A 13,680-nucleotide genomic window follows, 5' to 3' on the forward strand; every position below is an offset into this window, starting at 1 on the left:
GAGAGAACAACATGTTCATAAGGCCTGGATCTAGAAAGAGCTTGGCATACTCCAGGACCTGGAAGAAGGCCAGTGTGGTTGTAACAGAGGGAATGGGGGGAGGGGTCAGCGTCCACACCCAGGGGATAAGCAGCAAGCCTTTATGGTTCCGTCGGCTCAGTCAGCTGGCAGCTGGACCGTATCTCTTTGTCACTTTCTTTTCTTTAAAATGAACTAAGATATAACAAAGGCAAAAAATTTTGAAATGTAGCTCATTTATTGAGAAATGAATTGTTGCATGGAAGTGACTTTTTCAAAAACTAAGCCTACCCTTTATAAGTGCCAAAGGTTTTGTTTGCTCGCTTTTTTAATGGAAATCTTCCTAATATACTTCTCTGACTTCTTAGCCAACAGTATGAGTCTAGGTCACTAAGAAGAGAATAAATCACGCTATACCAGGACTACTGTGGTTTGAATGTGCCTCCCCCAAATTCGTGTTTTAGGAACTTAATCATCAATGCAACAGAATTAAGTGGTGGGTCTTTAAGAGATAACTATATCATGAGGGCACCAACTCATGAATGGATTCAGGCCTTTATTCCATGAGTGGGTTAATTATAGAAGGGGGAGAGTTCTGTCCTTTTCTTTGAGACAGTCTCACTCTATTTCCCAGCCCGGAGTACTGTGCTGCGATCTCAGCTCACTGCAACCTCTGTCTCCCAAGTAGCTGGGATTACAGGTTCAAGAGATTCTTGTGCCTCTGCCTCCCAAGTAGCTGGGATTACAGGTGTGTGCTACCATGCCCAGCTAATTTTTGTATTTTTAGTAGAGACGGGGTTTCACCATGTTGGTCAGGCTGGTCTCAAACTCCTGACCTCAAGTGAACTACTTATCTTGGTCTCCCAGAGTGCTAGGATTACAGGCATGAGCCACCGTGCCTGGCCCTATTTATTTTCTGTATCTCCTGTGCTTGCTTCTGCTTTCTGCCATGGGATGATCCTCATCAGATGCTTGTGCCATGCGCTTGGATGTCACAGCCTCCAGAACTGTGAGCTAAATAAGCATCTTTTCTTTATAAATTGCCCAGTCTTGGATATTGTCTTATAGCGACTGAAAATGGTCTAAGACAACAACACAGTATTTTAATGTGATATGACATTTAATACCCACAGGGGCTATTGAGATATGTGGGGCTATCTTCTCGCATTTCAAATGTCCTAGATTATAAGGGTAATGCCATTGTCTGCCTGGCAGTGGTATTTGTTTTCTGCAGAAATGGTATTCCTGTTTGCTTTTTTCCTGCAGAAATGGTATTCCCTTTGTAATTACTTTTGTAATATCCTCTTCCTCTTGCTGTTGTCCCTGTCTCTGATTTGCTTCCTCTCTATGCTAAGAAAGCAGATTTCTGATATTAGACAATTCTAACCAGTTTAATAAATTGAATTAGAGTGATGGTCTGCAAATTTCTTTCAGAGGTTGAATGCACAGATATTTAATGCATGATAGTGGCATTAGGGGTCTCCCTGCTTCTTTTCAGTGAGTATCTGTGTTTCTGAGGTATTTAGATCATGGAGGTTGCTGTTGCCCCTCTCCTTTGAACACTGGCCGGTTGTAGAGCAGGGAGCTGATCTCTAAAACAACAAAAACCCAGATACATAGCAGTGGAAAAGCAAACTGAGTAGCTAAATTATTGATGACTCATAGAATTTTAAAGCTTAGAGGGACTAGAAAGATGGTCATTCCAGCCCCCTCACTTTGGTAATGATGTTAGGTTGGGCTGCCCAATTTCACACAGCTTTTTTGCAGAGCTGGAAATAAAATTTGGGTTGACTGATTATTAGCTTGGTACTCCCCTCTGTATCATGCTGCCTCAGAAAACTCTGAATAATTAAATAGATTTGAAAGCTTGTACATTATTTTGTGGTTAATTTTTGTCATTTCTAAGAATAGACTTCATGAGAGCTGGAACATTTGTGATCTTATTTCTGGCTCATGTTTTATGATTCTAGCAGTGCCTTATTTAACAGAACTATATTCTGTTAGGATTTTCTTCCTGCCTGCAAGAGCATCACTCGGGTTGTGTTCTAGGCCTCACTGGGGTTTGGATGCCTAACTCTAGATTCCCAGTCTTTATGGGATCACCATTGCCTTTCTTTTGTAATTCTTGGTTTTACTCCTGAGGAAATGGATTCCCAACAGAGAAGGTGATTTGTGCCTACCTTCCCAATCAGTTACTGGACTAGGCTTAACATTTTTCTGCAGTTTTATATTCATCATGACAGGCTGACATCTGTAGATTGAAAGTCTAGCATGTTCGACCTTCATGTTTAGATTTCTGTACATAAGATGCCTGTTGATAGAGTATAATCTTCAGTAGCTCAGAGCAAGTATTATCACAGAACATGGTAGGCATGCAGACAATTGTTGAAAGAGGGCACGTATATGAAGGTTACCATCATTGAACTCACTTCCTTCTTTGCTTGTCAGAAAGGCTGCTCCTGATGGGGATGTGGTCAGGCAATCAGCAAGTAGCTTTTTAGCTGGGCCTTGCCTTGGGAAAACTGACCTACACCCAGTTGTGCCAGTGTTAGTTTTTTCAGTGTTTTATTTTTGATCATGTGTGTAACTAAAGATAGACAGAAGTTTCTCATGACTGAATTTTTTTCCAAGCTACAGTGACTCTTGGGACCAACTTTAAATTTTCTAAGCTTGTAATTCAGCTTCTAGTTTAATTAGATGTGAAGATGATTGTTTCTGTGAAGAATCTTGTGTTTTGTTGCCTTTCTTCATTTCTGAACAGATCCTAGGGCATATTCAGATGATCATAGAAATGGACATTGTGCTAATTCATGAACTCTAAAGTATGGGGGCCTCCTGCTTTAAGACGGTAGGCAGTAAATGCTTGGATGAATCTTGTATCATCAGCTCTCAAGGTAGATGCATTTTAGAGAAGGTAGTACAAGCTGTCCCCTGCTTTCTAACATAATGAATTCCTGAAAACCTATTTGACAGTCAGATGGCAACTATAAATGCCAGCCAGTGACTTCTTGCTGCCCAGACCTCCCCGACTGAGGGCAGTAGATGGCTGTTGGTACCATCTGGGACACCAGAAATCACTATTCAGTAAGTAATGGACAAAAGGCTCTGAATGTGACTCTGAAAAGGTAGTTTAATATATCAGTGAGTAATGATATTAGGAGGTCTACCTTAAATCAAGACCACCTATGATCCTTTTCCTCAATGTAGCAGGGGATCACTTGAGTTCAGGAGTTTGAAACCAGCCTGGCCAACATGGTGAAACCCCGTCTCTACTAAAATTACAAAAATTAGCCAGGCATGGGAGTGCACCTGTAATTTTAGCCACTGGGGAGGCTGAGGCACAAGAATCGCTTGAACCTGTCTCAAAAAGAAATGTTTTTTTGAACTCTATCTCAAAAAAATAATAATAAACTAACATGGTCTATGTGTACTTTTTGTAGTACCCTTTCCTTTATACGTTTTCTTTTCTTTCTTTCTTTTTAAGCTAAAAATAGCTTACTTATATAGTTTTATTAAAAAATTATTCCTGCCAATTGAAGGTGGGATGAGAGTGATTCGTGGACTCTAGAAAAACTATAAAAAAAAGTGCAGCTCTATCAATTCTGTAATACCACTTAAAGACAGTCGCTATTGATATTTTGAAGGGTATCATTTCAGATGTCTATTTTTTTGTTTTTTAAGAGGCACTCTTGCTCTGTCATCCAGGCGAGAGTGCAGTGGCACAATCATGCCTCACTATAGCCTTGACCTCCTGGGCTCAGACAATGTAGCTGGCACTACAGGTGCTTGCCGCCATGCCTGGCTAGTTGTTGTTGTTGTTGTTGTTGTTGTTCTGTTGTTGAGGCAGAGTCTCACTATGTTGCCCAGGCTGGTCTCAAACTCCTGAGCTCCAGCAGTCATCCTGCCTCAGCCTCCCAGAGTGCTAGGATTACAGGTGTGAGCCACTGTGCCTGGCCCCAGATACCATTTTAACCATAAATATGCATATATGATGTCACATGCGGTTTTGTAGCCTGCTTTTAGCTAATATGCTATGAGTATCTTTCAATGTCAGTAAATACCTGAAACATTTTTGTTTTGGGTTTTTTAAATTTTTTAAATTTTTCTTTTTTCCTTGTTCCTGAAACATTTTACTAGTACCTGATATATTGTTTTATGACATAACATAATTTACTTAACAAATCTCCAGTTCTTTGTTTATAATATATGGGTATAGTAATATCTCATAGGGTTGTTATGTGGATTAAATAATAATGTGTATAAGATACCTAACACAGAAGATGACATGTAGAGAATGTTCAGTAGTTGTTGGCTACAGTAATCACCCCAATGTATGACATCTTTTATAAAGGTGTATGATTATACCCTAATGACGAATTCCTAAAAATAGGATTTGCTAGGTCACATCATATGGATGTTCTCAGTTTTTATTTGCATCACCAAATAGCTCTCCAGAAACGTTGCAGCAATTTATGTACTCCCACCCACTATCAAAAAAGTGTTCTGGTCTCTGTGCCCTCACTGGATACATTTTGTCAAGTCTTTTATCTTTGACAGTCTGAAAAGCAAAAATGTCATACTACTTTTTTCTTTTTTGGTTTACCCTAACCTCTACCTCCTGGGCTCAAGCCATCCTCCCATCTCAGCTTCCTCAGTAGCTGGGACTACAGGTGCCCACTACCACACCTGGCTAATTTTTAAAAATTTGTTGTGGAGACAGGGTTTCGCCATGTTGCCCAGGCTGGTCTCAAACTCCTGGGCTCAAGAAGTCCTCCCACCTTGGCTTACGGCGTGAACCACTGCACTGGCCATTTTTTTTTTTTTTTTTTTTTAAGAGATTAAAAGCTTTTCATGTTTATTGGGCATTTCTTGGTTCTTCTGTCAATTGGGTACTTAGTTCTTTCCCTATTTTCCAAAAGCCTATTTGAGGTTTTGGCCTATTTCTTATTGATTTGAAAACCCTTTCTATATTAATACTTTGTCATGTTACAAATATTTTTTATATAAATTCAAACCCTTCCTATATTAATACTTTGTTACAGGCCAAGCACAGTAGCTCATGCCTGTAATCCAAACACTTTGGGAGGCCGAGGCAGGTGGATCACAAGGTCAGGAGTTAGGACCATCCCGACCAACACAGTGAAACCCCGTCTCTACTAAAAATACAAAAATTAGCCGGGCATGGTGGCATGCGCCTGTAATACCAGCTACTTGGGAGGCTGAGGCAGGAGAATTGCTTGAACCTGAAAGACAGAGGTTTCAGTGAGCCGAGATCATGCCACTGCACTCCAGCCTGTGCGACAGAGCGAGACTCCGTCTCAAAAACAAAAGAAAACAAAAACTTTGTCATGTCACGAATAATTTTTCCCAATTTTATTCAGCTTTCTCTTTGGCATTTTGCAATTTGAACTTTTCAGATAGTCAAAGTAAATCCTTAAATATGGATTCTGATTTTTGTATCATTTTTGTAAAGGTCTTCCATTCCAAGGTTATAAAAATATTCACATATACTTCTAGTATCATTTTTTGAGACAGGGTCTCATTCTGTCACCCAGGCTGCAGTACAGTGGTGCCATCACAGATCACCACAGCCTCGAACTCCCAGGCTCAAGCAACTCCACACCTCAATCTCCTGAGTAGCTGGGACCACCAACGCATGCCATGCCACCACACCTGGCTATTTTCGTTTATTTGTTTTTGGTAGAGACAGGGTCTCACTATGTTGCCCAGGTTGGTCTCAAACTCCTGGACTTAAGCAGTCCACCCACCTTGTCCTCCCAAAGTGCTAGGATTATAGGCATGAGCCATTGTGCCTGGCTATTTCTAGTATTTTTTAAATTTAATTTTTTTACATTAAATCTTTGCCCTATGTGCAATTTATTTGGGCATTTTAAGAAAGGAGTTAGGAATTCAGCTTTTTATTTTGTTTCCAAATAGCCAGTTTTTCCATTGTTTTTATACCACTAACTTGAAGTGCTAGCTTTATCATGTGCTAAAAGAAACCTTATCCATTCCTGGATCTGTTTCGCTCTATTGATTTGTCTTGTCTATTCCTGCACTAGTAACTCTGCCATGGGATTAATAAATTTTTCCAAAAGTGGCAGTAATTTTATGCTCATCTGCTCCTAGCAGAATCAAGCTGACATTTTACCCAACGATTCAAAATTCTTGGCTTCTGAGTTTCTTATTCTAGGGTATGATTGGGTTATCCAAATTACTGTATTTGCTCTGGCTCCTCTGGGTACTGGCTTTTGGACTGTTAAGCAGAGAAACAGCATATTTACATAGTTTTCCTTAATTTTGACCTGTTTCTAGATCATATATTTAGCTAACTCCTTAGCAATATGTAGTGACCAGATCATGTTCTCTTTGTGCCAAATGAAGCTTGTCCAACCCACAACCCGTGGGCCGCATGCAGCCCAGGACGGCTTTGAATACGGCCCAATACAAATTTGTAAGCTTTCTTAAAACATGAGTTTGTTTTTTTTTTAGCTCATCAGCTATCATTAGTGTATTTTATGTGTGGCCCAAGACAGTTCTTCTGCCAGTGTGGCCCAGGGAAGCCAAAAGACTGGACACCCCTGTGCTAAATAATCTGCCTCTTAGGCATGCTACATTAGAGCAGCACAGCTATTGTTTACCAGAAACAAAACAGGCTTCAACTTTCCCCATATTTGAATTGTCATTTACACAGCTAACACATAACATATATATATATATTTTTTAAAATAACATTCACTCTGCCTTCTATTGGCTGGACTCTCCAACATAGTACTAGATGTTTTCTTGTGGTTCATTATTTTAATATTAGAACATTCTTTGGTAATATTGTGTCAGAGGTTTTGGGTTTCACTTCCTATAGGGATTGTTCTGCCTTTCAGTTCTTTCTAGCAACAAAGCTTTATCCTCTGTTTATATTTCTTTTAGTCTTTTTACTTTGTCTTGATTAGAGCAATTGAGCCATAACTTATTGGTTCATTATGTTCAGCTCTTGTATCATCAGACACTGTTCCTAAGTGATCCAGTAGCCTATCTCAGCTTTCTTTGGGCTTTTCGAGCAGAAGTACTATTTCTAAAGTGTCTTCTTAAACATATTTCCTTTTCGCTATTTTTATTTTCCTTCTATTTCAACCTGAACTTACTTTATTCTGATCTTGAGATTCTTTTTTAATTTATTTTTATTTTTTAAATACAGATAGATCTCTCTCTGTTGTCCAGACTGGAGTGCAGTGGCATGATCATAGCTTACTGTAGCTCGAATTCCTGGGCTCAAGTGATTCTCCTGCCTCAGTCTCCTGAGTAGCTAGGACTACAGGTGTGCACCAACATGCCCGCCCAATTTTTTAATTTTTTGTAGAGATGGGGTCTCACTATATTGCCAGGCTGATCTTGAACACGTGGACTTAAATGATCCTCCCACCTTAGCCTCCCAATGTGCTGGGATTACAGGCATGAGCCACTTTACCCAGCCTGAAATCCTTTTTTATTTTAATAAGTCTTAATAGCATTTACTGTATACTCAGCATTTTACTACTTGGTGATATTAATAGATTTTATTTGGGTTGCTCTTTGAAAATTTTCAAGATACTTGTATATATCCTCCTGTGTGTTCTACCTGCATAGCTGCTTTCCCTCATTGCCTTACTCTTGCTTATATCTGCCTCCCCACTCTGTAAACTCTGCTTAAATCTCAGTGTGCAGACCTTTATTTCTTCACTTGAAACTTGAATTTCTCTTCTATATAGACTACCCCTGCTCAGTGCCTCTAAACACTTGAATGTGTTCGGGGCATCTTTGTTTAGCTACATGAAGTTAATGGTAACTACCACAGGAAGGAGAGGAGTAAGGTCACCATTGTGTGTGAACAGCTAAGAACACATAGCAGTTTATAATAGTATCTTGGCTGACTAGAAGAGCGTAGGAATAAACTCTATTCTACCATTATTATTATTGTTATTACTATTTTGAGATGGATTCTCACTCTGTCAGCCAGGCTGGAGTGCAGTGCAGTGGCATGATCTCAGCTCACTGCAACCCCCGCCTCCTGGGTTCTAGCGATTCTCCTACCTCAGCCTCCTCAGCAGCTGGGACTATAGGCATGCACCACCACGCCCAGCTGATTTTTGTGTTTTTAGTAGAGACAGGGTTTCACCATGTTGGCCAGGATGGTCTCCATCTCTCAACCTGGTGATCCACCTGCCTTGGTCTCCCAAAGTCCTGGGATTACAAGCATAAGCCACTGCACCCAGCCTCTGTAGCCATTATTTACTAAGACAACAGAAACTGTGTTAGGAAAATTATATACAGATCAATAATGTTAGTTGAGGACAAACAGCTATCATGGGTTAAAAAAAAATACTAAGAAAAAAAGAAATAATGTTAGTAGCAGGAATTTGTGAATAGACTTTTATGGAGATGCTTGTGGAGCATCTAATATGTATAAGACCTTGTGCTGGGCCTGATGGGTAATACCAAATTATAGTGTCTGCCATGAAGAATTTATAGCATAATTTGAGAGGTAGACAAATATGTAGATAGTTCTACATGTATAGTTTACATTGCATGTATAGTTTACATTTATATGTAAATATAAATAGTTATAGTACAAGGAGTGTCCATACATGCTGTGAGGATAATGCTTAGGAAGAGGAGATCACTTTGAGCTGTGATAATTGCAGACCAGAATGGTTGGTTTTACAGGGAAAGATGGGACTTCAGCTGTCTTTCACATCTTTCGCACTGGTGTAATCTGTCCCCTGTGGCTGTCAAGAAGAAACATCTGCCATAGAATGTTGAGGAGCAATGGTCAAGTGCAGAAACACAGAACTTTTCTTTTTTGAAACGTGCATTTTTTTCAACTTTTAGAGTTACGGGTACATGTGCAGGTTTGTTACCTGTGTATATTGTGTGGTGCTGGGGTACAAATGATCCCATCACTCGGGTCATGGGCATAGTGTACCCAATAGTTAGTTTTTCAATATTTACCTCTATCCCTCCTCTAATAATCCCATTTCTGTTGTTGCCATCTTTATGTCCATGAGTACCCAGCGTTTACCTTCTAGTATAAGTGAGAGCATGTGGTATTTGGTTTTCTGTTTCTGTGTTAATTTACTTAGGATAATGGCCTCCATCTGCATCCATGTTGCTGCAAAAGACATATGTCATTCCTTTTATGGCTCCATAGTATTCCATGGTGCATATGGACCACATTTTCTTTATCCAGTCCACTACTGATGGGCACCTTGGTTGATTCTACGTCTTTGCTATTGTAAATAGAGCTATAATTAACATAGTACATGTGTCTTTTTGGTAGAATGATTTGTTTTCTTCTGGATATATAACCAGTGGGTTAGATCATAGTTCTAAGTTCTTTGAGAAATCTCCAAATTGCTTTTCACAGTAGCTGAATGTTCCCTCCAACAGTGTATAAACATTCCCTTTACTCCACAGCCTCACCAGTATCTGTTGGTTTGTTTTTTTAATAATAGTCATTCTCCCTAGTGTGAGATGGTATCTCATTGTGAAACCTGCATTTTTGAAAAATAGTTTCACTTGCTGTAGAATTACAGCTCGACACTTTTTTTCCCCTGTACTTTAAATATGTTACTTCACTATCTGGCTTGTGTTGTTTCTGAGGAAAAGTCTGCTATCATTCTTTGTTTATCCGTATGTAATGTCATTTGGTTTTCTGGAGGCTTTTAAGATTTGTCTCTATTGCTGATTTTAGGTCATTTGAATATGATGTGCTTTGGTGTTGTTTTCATCGTGTTTCTTGAGATTAGAATTTCTGAGCTTGTTGGATCTCTAGGTTTATCTTTTTCATCAAATTTGGGGAAATTTTGGCTATTATATCTTAAATTTTTTTCTGTCCCCAGCCCACCCTCCTCTAAATGCCCCGATTGCATATATAATTAGCTGCTTGAAGTTGTTCCAATTCAAAAAGAATGAACAGAGCCATCACTGAGCTGCAGAATAACTTCAAGAACATTTGTAGAACTGTAGAATTGATGATTTTGTTCAATTTTTGTCTTTTTTTTTTTTTAATTTCTGTGTTTCACTTTGGATAGTTGCTGTTGGTATGGTTTTACAGTCACTCATCTCTTCTACAATGTCTAATCTGTTCAACCTATTCAGTGTTTTTTTTTTTTTTTTTTTGAAGATAGAGTCTCACTCTGTCAGCCTGGAACAATCTCGGCTCACTACAACCTCCACCTCCCAGGTTCAGGCAATTCTGCCTCAGCCTCCTAATTTTTGTATTTTTAGTAGAGACGGTTTCACCATGTTGGCCAGGCTCGTCTTGAACGCCTCACCTCAGGTGATCTGCCTGCCTCAGCCTCCCAAAGTGCTGGGATTACAGGCATGAGCCACAGTGCCTTATCCAGTGAATTTTTTGTTTGTTTGTTTGTTTGTTTGTTTTTTGGAGACTGAGTTTTACTCTCGTCACCCAAGCTGGAGTACAATGGCACGATCTTGGCTCACTGCAACTTCTGCCTCCTGGGTTCAAGTGATTCTCCTGCCTCAGCCTCCTGAGTAGCTGGGATTACAGGCGCCCGCCACCACACCCAGCTAATTTTTCTATTTTTGTAGAGATGGGATTTCACCATGTTGGCCAGGCTGGTCTCAAACTCCTGACCTCAAGTGATCTGTCCTCCTTTGCCTCCCAAAATTCTGAAATTACAGGTGTGAGCCACCGTGTCCTGCCTGATTTAAGTATTAAAAAAATTTTTTTTTCTTTAACATCCTCAATCTATTCTCTAATTTCTTAAACATGTGGAGTACAGTTATAACTGTTTCAATGTCCTTATCTACTACTTATCTTTGTTATTTCTGAGTCAGTTTGATTTTTCTCTTCCTTATGGGTCCTGATTTCTTCTTTGCATACCTGGTGATTTTTAAAAATTTATTTTAAGAGACAGGATCTTGCTCTGTTGCTCAGGCTGGAGTGCAGTGGTGTGATCATAGCTCACTGTAGCCTCAAACTCCTGAGCTCAAGCGATCCTCCTGCCTCAGCCTCCCAAGTTGCTAGGGCTACAAACATATACCACCATGCCTAGCTGATTTTTTTAAAAAATTGTTTTTGTGGAAATGGGAGTCTTGCTACATTGCCCAAGCTGGCTTAGAATTCCTGGTCTCAGGTGATTCTCCCACCTCAGCCTCCCAAAGCTCTGGGATTATAGACATGAGCTACAGCACCTAGCCACCTGATGATTTTTCAGTTGGATATTGTGAGTTTTATCTTGTTGGGTGCAATTTTTATATTCTTCTAAATATCGTTGAACTTTGTTCTGGAACACTGGTTACTTGGAAACAGTTTGATCCTTTTAGGTCTTGCTTTTAAGCTTGTTTCGGCAGGACCAGCACAACATTTAGTCTGGGGTTATTTTTCTTTGCCACAGAGGCATAAGTGTTTCTGAGTACCCTACCCAACTTCCTTGAAAAACGAGGTTTTCTATTGTGGTTTCCGGGAATAGGAATTATTCCTGGTCCTGTGTGAGGTCTGAATATTGTTCTCTGCCATCCTTTCAGGTAATTATTTCCCTGGCCTCAGGTAGTGTCTTCACATCCATGTGTTGATCGTGTTCAGCTGTAGACTTGGTGGGGTGACTGGGGAGGCCACCTCCTCAGATTTCCAGAATTTATTTTTCTGTGTAAGTCTTTCTTCTCTGATCTTTTGCCCTGTGAACTCTGGTCTCTGTGGCCTCCCCAGACTACCAGCTTCCTCTCTTCAGTTTAGACAGAACTCTGGGCTCTGCCTGTGTGCCCCTTCGCTGCACTGTGCCTGAAATTTTCTCCAGGTGGTAAGTGAGGGAAACTGTAGGGTTGGGTCCCTCCTTGTTCAGTTCCTGTCTTTCAGGAATTTCGTCCTTTGTGCCTGATGTCCAGTATCTTGGAAACAGTCATTTCATATATTCTGTTGTTGTTGGTTTTTTTTGTTTTAGTTGTTTCTGGTAGGAAGGTAAATGTGATACCTGTCACCCTATCTTGACCAGAAGCAGAAGTCCACTCAGAAATGAACTTTTGCTGGGCGCGTTGGCTCACGCCTGTAATCTCAGCACTTTGGGAGACAGAGGCAGGTGGATGAGTTGAGGTCAAGAGTTCGAGACCATCCTGGCCAACATCATGTAACCTTGTCTCTACTAAAAATATAAAAATTAGCCAGGCATGGTAGCGGCCGCCTGTAATCCTTAATAGCCTGTAATCCCAGCTATTAAGGAGGCTAAGGCAGGAGAATAGCTTGAGCCTGGGAGGCGGAGGTTGCAGTGAGCCAATATTGCACCACTGCACTCCAGCCTGTGCACCTGAATGGGACTTTGTCTCCAAAAAAAAAAAAAAGAAAGAAAGAAATGAAGTTTTACATTTAATTCTTTTGTCTGTCATGGGGAAATTAAGCAGGTCTGGCCTTATCTTTTTACTTTGTCATCCTCTTTTTCAGAACTTCATAAGCAGTTCTTCAAGAAATATTTATTGCAGTATTTATTGCATGCCCACTATGCACTGTGCTGTGTTAGCTGCTGAAATGTATAGGCTTGATTCCTTTACCAGATGGGCCTCAGGTCTAGTGGGGAGAACAAGCAACATTCTTGCAGCTATACTTAAAAGTGCTATAATACATATTTTGAAAGATAAGCTGTCACTGCAGTTGTAGAATGACATGTACGTTGTCTTGAATATTAAAAATGACTCTGGATTAGGATTGATGCCTTTGTGCTAACTTGTGAATTCTGTTTCCTACTCATGACCAGGTTGTCCGCCCTTTCCTGGACATCCGTATTCTTTTTCCCATTGAAGGGGCAGTATTGAATCTGTACTCTTGGGTCCCTAGCTCTCCTGGATTTATCTTTTTTCCGTATGACATTTTCTTTCTGCTTAACCTTTGAACCTGCTGTAACATCTCATTTCATTTTTCTTTTTTAACTTTCACCCAGTATAAAAATGTTAGAGACTGAAATATTTAAAAATTAGTTGTATTTGCTATAGGTAGATGAGTTTTTCAGTGAGTGTGAACATTTTCAAAAGCAAATCTTCATCGGGTATTTGGAGGGGTGGGAGGAAAGCTTAAGGGTATTAGAAAACCACAGTTTTAGCTAGTAAATCTGGCCAACATTTCTTTGGATGGTGAATGAGGTCCATTACCATTTCAGTTGTTTCAGTGAAGCTGAGAGTTGCCAGTGACATGTGATAGTCCTCCTCGTTCTGTAGTTGAGCAATAGGAAAATGTGGGTAATGCCAGTCTGCATTGACTGGGTCAGCTGCGTAGAACATTGCCTGAAAAGTAAAAGTTTCAGTCCTGATTGGCTCAAGAGTGATATCTTACAGCCTGATGAATAAAACCATGAAGTCCACTGCCACAGTTAATGGACGTTATTTTTCTCTTAGTTATGATGAGGACCTTCTTTGGAAAGATAACCTATGTTTAGACGACTGTTAGCCTTACATGATCTGCCTGGTCTTGTGGTAGCTCTAAATGTTCCTGTTTTTCCTGAAGATCTCATTGATGTCATTTCAGACACTCTGTCCTCACTCAAGAGAACTTGTGGTCTTGCTCTGTGTGAAATGTCTTATAAGACACACTGCTGTGTCAGTGTTTAAGCTTCCAATTTCAGAAGCTGTAGCAGCCCAGCTTTTTCTGAGATGCCTGTCAAGCCTGTATGTCTGAATAGC

At 40.1% G+C, this 13,680-nt stretch overlaps 1 protein-coding gene across 3 annotated transcripts in view; it reads left to right on the forward strand.

Moving 5' to 3' along the window:
- Nucleotides 1–13,680, forward strand: part of SORT1 (sortilin 1) — an 82,471-nt gene that overhangs the window by 12,161 nt on the left and 56,630 nt on the right. Inside the window, exon 1 of one of the 3 annotated variants that reach the window (XM_074381299.1) lies at nt 11,798–11,816. The exons of the other annotated variants lie outside the window; for them this stretch is intronic. The gene's annotated coding sequence lies outside the window, so the exon portion shown is untranslated. Of the gene's footprint in view, nt 1–11,797; nt 11,817–13,680 lie in introns of those variants that run through there. 3 annotated transcript variants of the gene reach the window in all.

This window comes from Saimiri boliviensis, chromosome 11, assembly GCF_048565385.1.
Source record: "Saimiri boliviensis isolate mSaiBol1 chromosome 11, mSaiBol1.pri, whole genome shotgun sequence".
Classification (NCBI taxonomy): domain Eukaryota; kingdom Metazoa; phylum Chordata; class Mammalia; order Primates; family Cebidae; genus Saimiri; species Saimiri boliviensis.